We start from the raw sequence: 11,532 nt of genomic DNA on the forward strand, positions 1-11,532 counted from the left end.
GAGTTCAGGGGGGAGGTCGGGATAGTTTTAGGGCAGTGACTGGGTTTTAGGCCTCAGGGCAGGCTGGGGGTTGGGGTAGTTTTAAGGGCTGGGTGGGGTTACTCCCTAGCTGGAAGAAACAGGAGAGGTAGTGGGGCTGGGCTTGGGCGGGGTGTAGTTTATAGGGGTGGGAGGCCATTTTAGGGCTCAGGATGGGTGGGAGGTCGGGGTAGTTTTAACGGCAGGGCAGGGTCTGTTTTAGGGTTCAGGGCTGGGTTGGCGGGGTAGTTTTAAGGACAGTGACCAGGTTTTAGGCCTCAGGGCGGGGTGGGTCAGGGTAGTTTTTAAGACAGGGCTTAGTCCATTTTAGGGTTCAGGGCGGGGAGGTTGGGGTAGTTTTAAGTGAAGTGACTGGGTTTTAGGCCTCAGGTCGGGGGGCAGGGTAGTTTTTAGGTTTCAGGGAGTGGAGTAGGCGTTGTTTAAAGGTGGGGCTGGGTTACTTCTAGGGCTCAGGGCGGGAGGTTTAGGGCTCAGGGCAGAGGGTGGAAGGTGCAGTTTTAAGGCCTGGGGCACAGTGGATTGCAGGGTAGGGTCTCAGGTGTTAGGGGGCAGGGCGGGGGGAATTTACCACGCATGTTTCTTTTCCAAACATGCTTTTACTATTGAATTTGTTATAACGGCAAGCCTGGTAAAGGCATGCATGGTAAAGAGACGTGGTCGTTGTTGAGACCGCATTGTTAAGGCATCTGTGGTTTAGGCATGCAAAATTCCGTCATACAACCATTAACTAGAAAAAGCCTGGGTCGATATTTTATTAAAATGATCTTGTTGTGTAGGAACCAATCGGACACAGTGGTTTCAATGGACAAAGGTGCCAGACATGGTTGCCACCAGGGCTGGCTTTATGATTATTTGCGCCTGGTGCGACAGCCTTTGTTGGCACCCCCAGAACCTTCTCACTGATTCCCTCACTACCATCCAACAACAGTACCCTTCATCTACCCCATCTTTCACATTTATTTAATTTCTTTTACAGTACTACTCTCATCGCAATGTAGGCTATAAGGGTGCATTACATTGTACACCTATTATGCAGAGACGGTGAATCAAACAAGCATGTAAATCAATGTATAGGAAATGTAACATAAGACAATGAGGGCTACAAGGAGTAGAAGCCACGTACCGTCCATGCTTGTAGGCAGTATATTTTAAGAATGCTTTGTCTGGAGAATCACAAACTCAGGATTTAAAACGCAAACCAGTGGTTGGAGCTATCCTAATATGAATTCATCACTACTTAAAGGAACCCTTTTCAGCAACCTTAGAATAACAACACTTTGAGGAATAAAGTTTCTAAGCCTATGCCTCGCAGTTTACCTGCTATCCTTAGAAATGTAATGCATGCACCCCTAGCAACAAAAAGATATATGTCAAAAGCAGTAACCCACTGAGCTTTCTACATAAAGTATTTATGATCTGCATGTTACATGTTATGCAGCGTTTCCTTGGGTCTCTACTGATGGTCCATAAATTCGGCAGCCCATCCTCCCCAAAAATGTAGATATTCCTGCTGATCACTCATCCTCGCTAAATGTTAAACCTAATGGCTGTTCCATTCCACCGCTTTCTTTTAACAACGTGCATGCCAGGCGATGTCATTGTCCTTTACTTCCACATAACAAACTGAACTAATGAACCAGAAGACAGTGGTTTGATGGGACATTGAGCATGTTCCTGATAATCATGTGAGGCATTTTTTATAGTATTTTATTAATTTGCCATATACATGAATTATCATAACAAGTGACCAGAATACAAAGCCATCTTCCTTTCTCTCCCCCCCCACTCCACTGGGAGACATGATTCTCTTTTAACACTGCGTAGGGCGGTATCACTGCTCTGCCTTCATTGGCATGTCGTCTGTGGGGGAAATCATGGTGAATCCCTCCATTTGTTGGGGTCTCCTGGGTCTAGTCTCAGGTTATCTGACAGTTGTTCCTCTAACACTCCATGGACCATCACTCCAATATTTTATCACATTTCTTGGAGCATCCTTTCCTCTTGCATATAATTTTTCTCTACCATAGCAAATATTCATCTCTCTTTCCCAGTTTCTCAGTTTCCGTAATACTGTATGTTTCTGCCCCATTGAAATACTATTTCCATTTTGGCTAACAGATAGCCCAAAGTAATCAGGAGTTCTTTGTATGAGGTTGAGTCTAAATCTCACCATATTCCTAGCAGCACCAGAGACACTTGTGCCTCTATATAAGTTCACGTGGCTTCTTCTAATCTTTGTTTGACTCTCTCCCAGAACGTTAGGAAATGTGGGCATTGCCACGGTGTGTGAAGGAATGTACATCTCTGTCTACATGGACGAAGGCACGTCTTGTCACCTGTTCTCCCCTTTTTATACAGGAGGACTCTAGTGTAATATACTCAGTGGAGTATTTTCATTTGGATAAGGTGGTGGTGTGCTTTTATCGCCACCTCCCTGGGAAATTGCCATGTGTCCCTCCATTCGTTCTCATCTATTTCTCCCATATCTTGTTGCCAGTGTTCCCTAGGCTGCTCTAGTTCTCATTGGCTATTTAATTCTCAGCAGCGTATAGTATGTTGGAGAGATTGCTTTTGTGGCCATAGGGCCGTCCAAAAGTCCACAATCCAAGGGGGGGAGTGCTCAATGGTCTCCTCTTCCAGAGGGATCATGGCTTGGAGTGCATGTCACAGTTGGAAATATTTAAAAGTTTGCGAGGGAGCCATATCATACTCTACTCTGAGGTGGGCAGCTGGCACATTGGTGTTTGCATTTCAGACCTCCCCTATTGTAGATATGTCGTCCCAGTGTTTAAACCCCGGTAGTCTTGTCACTGGACCAAGCTTCGTGCCAAGCAACACAGGGTTTTTAGTGTCAGCCTCTTATCCCACCCCATGTCTCTATTTATTTAATGCCAGCTAGTAATCACTGTGGGCATCGCAGAGGGGTATCAAGCATTATCTTGCCACCATACAGTGAATGGAGGTACTCTTCTCTCCCAGTGCTGAATGCAGGGTCATCAAGCGATGCATATGCCCAGTCGTTCACTACACTGCCCTAGGCAGATTCATAGCATCTATGAATATTTGTCAATGCTATACCTCCTCCATATGTGAAGCGCTATCTGTGGGGGACCGTCTTGTCATGTCGCAGCTCTCAGTAGTCTGTTTATGGGTAGGAAGAATGTTTGGGGCAGCGTGTATGGGATATTCTGCAGTATACATGTTAATCTCGGTAACATGATTATTTTAAAGATCGCTGGTCGTCCCATGAGGGAGAGTGGCAGTGTCTTCAATGTTTCACGTCTGTCTCTAGTGTCTGAAATAGAGGGCCGTATGGTCCTCAAAGTGTCATTTCTCCTCCCTAGAAATCCAAATTCCCAGGCATGTGAAATATCAATTTGCTACTGTTAATGCTATGGGAAGGTACTGGAAAGTGGATTATTGGTAAGGACAGATAAGTACCTACGCCTAACAACAGGCCACTAACCCACACTTAGGTCCAGTTAGGTGTCAGTACATTAAACCCAGCTCAACCCTTGGTAGCTTGGCAACGAGTGACAAGTCCTAACTTAGGAGACAAGTGTGTAAAGCATTTAAAAATCACAAAACAGTAAATAAGTAAAACACAAAACACAATAAATACCCAGCACAATTTATAAAAAATAGATTATATTTTTATCTTTAAAATGACACTAAAATTATTAAAATTGGAGAAGGGGAACTGGAGATATGAATTTTTAAAGAATTAATGTTTTCTAGTGCATAGAAGCAACTAGTGCTCAAAGGGTTAAAAAAGGTCACACTGGAAAGGGACAAAGTGCAGAGTTCAGGCCACCCACGAGGTAACAAAGGTTGCACTTCCTTTCAGAGGTGTTTCTAGATTCAGAAAAGTGGTCCACAGCAGCAGCCAAGGGTTCAGAGGCTCTGGTTTGCCTTTTGGGGTCTGGGACTACAACTCCCACAATGCACCTCTTCAGCTTATGGTGTTGCTCCAAATGTCTCCAAACTTCTGGATCTTCTTCCAGAGGTCCTTTTTGGGTCCTTCAAGAGTCCACAACTTGATCCAAGGTTCCAGAAGCTCCTTGGGAGTTGAGACTACAATTCCCAGAATGCACCTTGTCAGAATCCTCAAATGACCGCTGGATGCTGGTCAGCTGGGCTGTGCTTGCACGACTTGATGCAGGCAACTCTGCGCAGCTCCTTTGTACCTGTAGCAAACAAGGAGTCCCTTCTTGAAGCAGTAGAAGACAGGGAAAGTCCTTTTAGTGGTGAAGTCCAAGTGTGCAGCTGGTGCAGTCTTTCAGAGTGCAGTGTCCAGTTGCAGGTCAAGGGTCAAGCAGGGCAGTCCTTTTTTTTGTCTTGTTCCTTGTATGGATCTGAGGAGTGGGTGCAGCTCTGCCATATTTATCCTGGCTCCTGGGTGGAAAGCAGGGGGGTCCTGGGTATCCAATCCCAGGCAGGCTCGTTCCCCCTTTGATGACCACCTCCTGGGAAGTGTGGCAACAATCAATCCCAGGGGGCCACATTCCTCAAAAATCCAACATGGCTGAAAGTGATTTTTGGAGGTTAGATCTTACTGATCCCACCCACTGATGTGCCTAAAAGTCCTAAACACACCCCTCTCCTGCCCTCTCCTAATTTAATCAAGAGGGCACCTAATTGTCTGGGGTTGCAGGATGTAAGGGAGGAGCTGGACTGCTCCAAATGTCCTTCTCTGCCTTTGAAGACCAGTTGGCCACCTTTCCCCTTCCTGCTTCCCATATGCTGGGGCAGATCTCCTCCCCTAGGCACATCCAATTGTAAGTTGTGGGATTTATTATAACAATCAATGTGATACCAAACTCAAGGTATCTGACACTTTAGGGGTCTTTATTAATTAAAATAAAGTCTTTCCATTTTAGCTTATGGAGGCCATTCACTACAGTGAGGGAAAACAAATTCAATTATTTTACCTCACCAGGGCTTATAAAACCATTTTTATAAGGTCCCTGCTTATAGTTACATGGTACCCAACCCTAGGGGCACACGGGGGCCTCCAAGGGTGTTTGAGTATGTGCTGCCTCTAGTTGTAGGACTTCCCTTTGTACTTCTTGGCAAGCTTGCTCCCTTTTTCGATTGTCTCCCACTTCCCCTAAAATTATGTGCCCCAGATTAGACTCTTGCAAGCCTCCTATAGGGTAGTTGCTTCCTTCACTGTATCAGTGTTTTAAATAAAGTCATCTTCTGTGGCTTTGTGTAAACACTCCACTTCCCAGTGGTTTCTCAATCGCCATGCAGCCAATCTCCATTCGTCTTTCCCCATTCGATGTGGAGTTTCTAGCGTAATGCTTAGTGGGGAATGGTCAGATATCACCTTTGCTTTATACTCTGCCTCTGTAAATCGAGGAAGTGCGTGTAGTGGAGTAAAGAAGTAGTCAATACTGGAGTGTGTGTTTTGTTCTCCAGAGCAGTAAGTCTGCAGGTACAGTGTATCATTCTCCACACAGCTCCATTCCCATCGTGCTGGTGAACCAACCTAGTTTCCTTGTGTGTGGTTGGTGAGGCTGTTTTTCCTGGGCTCAATCTAATTGCATGTTCAGTGCCATATTGAAGTCTAGTCTTAATATAGTCATGGCTTGTGGTAACTCTGCTAGGAGTCACCCCAGGTATTGCAATGTATCTATCTGTAAGACTTTTGGGACACAAATGTTCAGAAGCCCCAATGTCTCTCCTTCCCATTCTCCCAGCACGGCCACGTATCTACCTATGGCATCTGTCCATACTCTGATGATATGAAATGCTAAGGTCTTCTTCACTAGCATTTTTAAGCTTCTGGAGACTATAGTGTATCCCAAGTGGCCGTCCATCGTATAGTTCCCCCTGCCTAGTACTGTTCCATCAGTCTCTTTCAACTGTTTTGCTTGTAGACAGATCACATGTGGCAAGCATCTCACTAGGACTTTAACCACTAAACCTCATTTTATTTTGTTCCCCAGCTCATTGATGTTCCATGTTAGTAACATAAGGGGCTCATTATGACTTTGGCGGTCGGAATCATCTGACTGCCAAAGCTGCGGGGAGGAGGCTGCCTTCTTACCAGCGGCCTCTCCCCCAGTCGTATCATAATATTCCCACTGGGCTGACCAGCGGGAACATCTTATTACAACGTTCCCACCGGTCAGCCTGGCGGGAACAGTGCTATGGTATTGGTCTTGCCTCTCTTAAGGGAGCCCAGACCAATACCGTAGCACAACCGTACCCTTAGAATGCACACTGTCTGCATAGCAGACAGTGTGAACTTCCGGGGGTGCTGGGCTGGTGGGGCCCTGCACTGCTCATGCTCTGGGCATGGGCAATGCAGGGCCCCTATGTGGCCCCATGCCCTGAGTTTCCACCAGCCTTTTCATGACAGGATCCCCGCCATTAAAAGGCTGACGGAAACTGGACTTGTGATCAGTGCGGCTGCACTGAACTCAGCAGCGCTGTGTCTAACCACTACTCCGGATGAAATCAGTCTGTCAGGAATCATGTCCCCTAGCCGTGCAGACCACCAGGGTCATAATGTGTCAGTCGGACAGCCTGAAGTGAGGCAGTCCAACCTTCACCGCAAGGCAGGTGGTCTCATGACTGCAAGCCTCATAATCAGGCTCTAAGTGTGTGTATGGCCATTGTCAGTCTTGACTAACCCCACTCCTGTGTTTACTGTCCTCTTCAACGTTGTGTGACCATTTCTTGTTCACCATGTAACATGAAAACATTAATGACCTGAAAACTACTTTCCAGCTCCCATCCCAACCTACCTTACTGTGCCATTGTTTTTGAACTAACTGGCACCCCAATTCATGGCATGTCAATTGCCCAACTTTTACAAATTTTGGATAAATCACCATCACTGTACAGTCTAATGTTATGCTGGCCGTCCGGGGGTGAGAGGGAGTCGACTCGTGGAGAGTGTGTTTGAGTTGCAGCAGGTCACATTCGTGGTCACTTTTTGGGCCCGTTGGATGGATCCCAGGGTGTTCAAAGTGTTCCCTCAAATACATTCTTGTTTCCCATATAATGTCCTCCAAGGTCATTGGTGTGACAATCAGCAAGGGCACGCCTTCTTCATTATCTCCCAGTTCCAAGGTCTTCTCCCCAGATCCATCTGTTGGCCTCATTACGAGTTTTGTGGTCCCACAGTGGGACCGTCAAACTGGCAGGGAGGACACCACCGCCATGGCGGTGGCACACCCCCCCCCTGCCCTGTTATATTGTTCTCGCCGATCTGACCAGCGTGAACATTGCAATAGAGTGTCCCCGCTAGTTAGACTGGTATATGAACAGTGCTACAAGATAGCACTTAGCTCCCTTAAAGGCGCTGAGTGCTATCTCATAGCGTAGAGCGGGCCAACCAGCACCCTCGGAATGCGCGCTGTTTACAAAATAGACAGTGCACATTCTGAAAGTGCTAAGCAGGGGGACCCCTACATTGTCCATGCCATAGGCATGGCATGGGCAGTGCTAGGAGCCCCTGTGGCCCCCAGCACACCATTACCCACCAGCCTTTCCAAGTCAGTAAAACCACCATGGAAAGGCTGCCGGTGAGGGGAGTTGTAATCAGCCAGGTGGTGCTAAGTTCACTGTTGCCCTGGCTGAGTACAACTCTGACCACTGTCATGCCATCAGGAACCATGTTCCCAGCGGGCATGGCGGTCCCATAGCAGGTCTGCCCACCAGGGTGGTAATTGGGCGGTCAGGCTGCCCGGAGTGAGGCAGTCTGACCATCAATGCGAGTGTGGCAGTCCTCAGAGTGCCAAACTCGTAATGAGGCCCTGAGTTCCTTGATAGGGATTCCTATCTAATGACTGTTTCCTGGGTTTGATCCCTTTGGATCGCTGCAACCATTTTCACTCTTTCTAATTCCACCTGGTCTTTAGAGAGTGCAACCTGCATGCATGTTCAGGAGTTGCAATGTTCCTGCCATCTCAGTGCATGATCCATTCTCCCGGTTTGAGTGGTGGGTATCTATGGCTTTCTAGCCATTCCCATACTTCTACTGCCTCTGTAAAGAGGTGGGATTCACCCTGGGATGTTAGTCTTAGTTTGGCCATCACAGGTCCAATTGCTTGAAATGTTGTTTTGAGCTCTATAAAGGCCTCTCTTTGTTACAGCACCAGTGTTGTGTAGTCTGGGTAAATGTTAACAATTGCCCCCCTCTACCTGCAAGGGTCTGTGTATTCACGCCGCTTGCAGTATTGCATCTCTGTCATGGAAGTTTAATAGTCTGGACATTATAGCCCAGAGAAGGGCAACCAGTATCAGAGGTTTCCCTGGGACTCTGTAGCTGTGGTCTACTTTGAACCATTTAGAGGTTCCTCTTCCAGCACCACAGAGGATAGCCTATCCACTAGGAACAGTGTCATTCTGGTCCCTTATGCCATTCTGGTAGCCCCCACAAGTCGGATGTTGAGAGAGGATCGTCCTTCTGAGTCAATTATTTTCCCTTTTAGTGTGCCCACTTCTTGTTCCAGATTTCACAGGTGAATGGTATGTTCAGACACTGTTGATCTGACATTTGTGCGGGTTGACTCTATTTCTGTTACTCTGTCCAGCAATTTTCTGTAGTCAACCCGTAGTAAGTTTACCTCATGTGTCACTACCTCAATATTTTGTTTAGGGCCACAAAGATAGTTGCCATGTCAGTCTCCAAGCCTAGATTCCTGGCTGTCACCATTTGTTTTTGTTCTCCCCTGTCGGGTGCAGTGCCTCTTCTATCTGGTTTTGTCTTGAAGGTTTATTGAAAACTATTTTAGTTCAGCTACTGGTGGGGCTGTAAGTCTTTTTCAAAGGTAAGGTGGGGCTCTGTTGTCTGCTGGTGACTCCTTCTTCAGGGCCGCCTCTGGCAGGCACTGCTGCTGTGTTTGGGGGTATCACGTTTCAAGGCATCATTCACCTATCTTTTCCCCCCTCGGGGTTGAGACTTGGTCAGATTGTAGTTCCTTCTCTAGCAGTGAAAGCGCCCCGGGCATGTGCACCTGTTCTTTGGCCATGTTCTTCCCAATTAATTATACCTCTCCATTAGGGACCTGAATCTGGCACGGCCCCTATGGTGTTGGCTGGCATCTAGGTGGTATTTGGACAAAATATCGAGTTGTAAATGTCGGGAGACACAAATACCGGGCAAACAATATTGTGATGCAAAAATATTGTTGCAAGATTGAAGATCTATTGAAGATCATTTTTTTAGGTGAGTAATATCGTTAAGAATATTGTTGTTTTTAATACTATTAAGTTGTAAAAATATTGTTTTATACTTATTTTAATGTGGCATAGTTGATATAATAATTTTATGTGTTACCACTGTTTGTGTAATTAGCATTCATTTTTAAGAAAAAAGTTTGAAATTTTAGGATTAAGATCTTTTTATTGAATTTATGAGTAGGCTAGATACAATAACATCACAAATCAGTTTCATCTGATGGCCACCAATTTCTAAAGAAGGGAAGAAACAGGGGGAAAATTAAACCAAACATCACATGACGTCCATATTTACTCTGGGTCCAACTGACAGGTCCATCCACTGGGATGAATGTGGGCTATCTGTGAATCTCTATAGAGGTGCGTGCTGGTTAGGGCAGGTGTGGTCAGAAGTGGTCAAGTGTAAAATACGAATGTACTGCGGGCATGTCAGTTCCTTAAACTCATCAGAGAGATAGTTGATGCATGGGCCCCATATCTTATCAAACTGCGGAATCTCCCCTGCCACTCTTGCTGTGATCTTTTTCATGCCCAAAATATTCCATAATTTGTGGAGCCAGTCTGAGTGCGTAGGGATATCAGTCGAGTGCCACCATGACGTTAGTAAATATTTAGCGGCCCCTATCGTCATTGTGATAGCCTTCCCGTTCTGGGATTTCCGGGGATAGGTCTGGGGGTTTGGAAGCCCAAGCAGGACATAGCTTGGGAATCTCAGGATTGTAGTTCAATCAATGCTACCTATACCCTGTAATACGGATTCCCAGAATGAGGCTATTTAGGTGCATAGCCATAGGATATGTGTCAGCCTACCCAGGTGACCACATTGGCGCCAGCACCGGTCAGTGCCACCCAACCTCCAGCCAGCCACCCTCTCCGGTGTGTAGTACCAGTAATGAGCTATTTTTAGGAAAAGTACCTTAATATTCATGTTACAAGCCAAAACCCTCACCCTGTGCAGAACATCTTGCCACTCCTTATCCGAGAAGGACCGGCCACATTCCTTCTCCCATCTGCGTCTTGCCTTGGTTTTCGCCAAAAGTGGAGGCCTCACCAAAAAAGCATATAGATCTGAGGTAAGTTTTTTGTCGGTTGTGCCGGTAAGCAGCCAGTGCTCAAAGGGGGTAAGTGGCCTGCCGCGTGTTGACGGATCGCTGGGGAGGTAAGCCAAGGGCGCACCGCTAAGTATTGCCAGTGTGCCATCGATAGTCAGTTTGCATTTTAATATGATTTAGAATTTGTAAGTTGTTAATAGTAATTTATAGTGTTGTAGCGGGTTGTGGGTTTGTTGGAAAATAGGGTTGGAAGGTAATTAAGCAAAAACAAATTATTAAATAATTTATATTTTTTAATTAATGATGTGGTTGGTATTAATTATGTAAATTATGTAAAATTATGTAAAATTGTTTTAGTTTAGTTATATTTTAGGTGCAGGTTGCTAAGTTGTTAAGGGTATAGGGTGGAAAGGTCATTAAGTAATAATTAATACTTAATTAAATTATCAAATAATTATTTATTTGATGAACAATTATGTAAATTGTGCTATACATAATTATTTGAGTTATAGTTTAGTTGTGGGATGCTGAGTTTGTAGGGTATGTGGTGGGGAGTTATTTAAGTAATTAATAATTACCAATACATTATTAATAGTTAATTATTGATTTATTTTATGGTCAATTATTTAAATTTTGCTATACCTATTTATTTGAGTTACATTTTAGCAGTGGGATGCTGGGTTTGTAGGAGTCTTGTTGGGAAGTTTAATTCCATTAATATTTATTCAGTCTAAAATATGACCATAAAAGCACACAATAAATATGTTTAAAACAATCAGGCAAGCATAATCAATAAATCATTCCAAACAAATAAAAAGCTAAAAATAATAACTCTTCATAAATAGCACCAATCCTTTTATGGAGCATATCTCCACCTTAGTTTTAATGAAGTAATGATATAATTAAGAACGTGGGAAGTTAATTAAGTAATCATTTATTAACAATACATTATTAATTGTTAATTAATTAATAACTTTATATAACAGAAACAAAGCCTATCCTGGGTGGAGGTGCTTCACACCCCCCTCCTGCCAGAACTGTAACACCAAGTGGTCCACCCAGAAAGAGAGGGTCCCCAGGGGAATGCAAGCAAGTGCCCACCCTGGGTTGACCTCTCCACCCCTCCACGACGATGCCTGCAGAGGGAATCCCGAGGACCCCCCTGACCGCAAGCTCCGGACAAAATTATCCGATGCCTAAAGGACACACTGCACCCCCAGCCCCCAGGCCTTGGAGAAACCGA

This window comes from Pleurodeles waltl, chromosome 1_2, assembly GCF_031143425.1.
Source record: "Pleurodeles waltl isolate 20211129_DDA chromosome 1_2, aPleWal1.hap1.20221129, whole genome shotgun sequence".
Classification (NCBI taxonomy): domain Eukaryota; kingdom Metazoa; phylum Chordata; class Amphibia; order Caudata; family Salamandridae; genus Pleurodeles; species Pleurodeles waltl.